Genomic DNA, 1,750 nt, shown 5'->3' on the forward strand with positions numbered 1-1,750 from the left:
GCTAGAGGTTGACTGTGCCACTGGAGTGGATCTATAGATACGGTACTGAATCTACCCGTAACTGTTAGGGCTGGAGTGGATCCTCCACTTTGACAATGTGGGGGAACGGGTGGATCTCCCACTTGGCATTTGACTGGGGACTGGAATCTCACATTGGATTACCAGAGTCCTGTTGATGAGGTGTAGATCACCCGTTCCCTCTTCCTGTGGGTGCCCCAGTCCCAATCCTCAGGGAGTCGATCTCCCTTGACCTTGTGGGCTGTGGGTGGATCTCCGTCGTTTGTTGCCGACGGAGCGGATCCCCGCGATTCCGGTGCGGCAGTGAATCCACTAGTTGTTGCTGGCAACAGCTCGCCCGCATGAAAGGCAGTAGATCACCCGCCGCGCGCAAGGCCAGGGCCTCTCTCGCTTCCTATTGGCTGAGGCCATGCCATCGTCAGACGCCGTGATCTCGCGCTCGGAGTCTCGCGAGATCCAGATCACAAACAGTGGATCGCCGTGTTCCAGAGGATCCCCGGAGAGAGTGAGTGTGATAGGGAGAGAAAGAGAGAGAGTGTGTGTGTGTGAGAGAGAGAGAGGGAAAGAGAAAAGGAGAGGGAGAGGGAAAGAGAAAAGGAGAAGGAGAGAGGGAGAGGGAAAGAGAAAAGTAGAAGGAGAGAGGGAAAGAGAAAAGGAGAGAGGGAGAGGGGAAAAGAGAAAAGGAGAGGGGGAGGGGAAAAGAGAAAAGGAGAGGGGGAGGGGAAAAGAGAAAAGGAGAAGGAGAGAGGGAGGGGAAAAGGAGGAGAGAGGGAGCGGAGAAGAGAAAAGGAGAAGGAGAGAGGGAGAGGGAAAGAAAAAGGAGAGGGGGAAAGAGAAAAGGAGAAGGCGAGAAACGGGGAAAGAGAAAAGGAGAAGGCGAGAGGGAAGGTGTGTGACAGAGAGAGAGATGGGGGAAGGAGAGAGGAAAAGACAAGGAGAAAGAAAGAGGGGGAGAGAGAGAGTGTGACAGTAGGGGAGAGACAGGAGGTAGGAGAGAGGGAAAGAGAGATTGTGCAAGAGAGAGGAGTTAGGGAGGGAGTGTGTGTGGGCATTGTGGAGAGAGAGAGACAGTGAGTGACTGTGAGACAGAGAAAGTATGTGAGGGAGAGGGGTGAGAGTTTTTGAGGGAAAGAGAGAGGTAGGAGGGGACAGTGAGAGGAAGAGAGGGAAGAAACAGAGAGAGAGAAAGGGGACAGGGAGATGAGAGGAGAGGAGAGAAAGAGGGAGACAGAGGCTGTGGAGAGTCACATACAAACAGACAGCAAAAGATAGAGCTAGGGAGAGGGCTGTGAGGGTGAGCGAATATTCAGTGGGATGGGAGTTATACTGACAGGGAGAGGGCAGTGAGGGTGAACGAATATTCAGTGGGATGGGAGTTATACTGACAGGGAGAGGGCAGTGAGGGTGAACGAATACTCAGTGGGATGGGAGTTATACTGACAGGGAGAGGGCGGTGAGGGTGAACGAATATTCAGTGGGATGAGAGTTATACTGACAGGGAGAGGGCGGTGAGGGTGAACGAATATTCAGTGGGATGGGAGTTATACTGACAGGGAGAGGGCGGTGAGGGTGAACGAATATTCAGTGGGATGGGAGTTATACTGACAGGGAGAGGGCGGTGAGGGTGAACGAATATTCAATGGGATGGGAGTTATACTGACAGAGAGAGGGCGGTGAGGGTGAGCGAATATTCAGTGGGATGGGAGTTATACTGACAGGGAGAGGCCGGTGA

The 1,750-nt window shown here is 53.3% G+C and overlaps 1 protein-coding gene across 1 annotated transcript in view; it reads left to right on the forward strand.

Moving 5' to 3' along the window:
* Positions 1 to 390: 390 nt before the first annotated feature.
* The window catches only part of LOC125482685 (multiple epidermal growth factor-like domains protein 8), a gene marked incomplete at its 3' end in the record, with an annotated part of 4,635 nt that continues 3,275 nt past the window's right edge, over positions 391 to 1,750 (forward strand). Inside the window, exon 1 of the mRNA XM_048594804.1 lies at positions 391 to 523. The remainder of the gene's footprint in view (positions 524 to 1,750) is intronic.

Source organism: Rhincodon typus, unplaced genomic scaffold (assembly GCF_021869965.1).
Source record: "Rhincodon typus isolate 14 unplaced genomic scaffold, sRhiTyp1.1 hic_rhity00014973, whole genome shotgun sequence".
In the NCBI taxonomy this organism is placed as follows: domain Eukaryota; kingdom Metazoa; phylum Chordata; class Chondrichthyes; order Orectolobiformes; family Rhincodontidae; genus Rhincodon; species Rhincodon typus.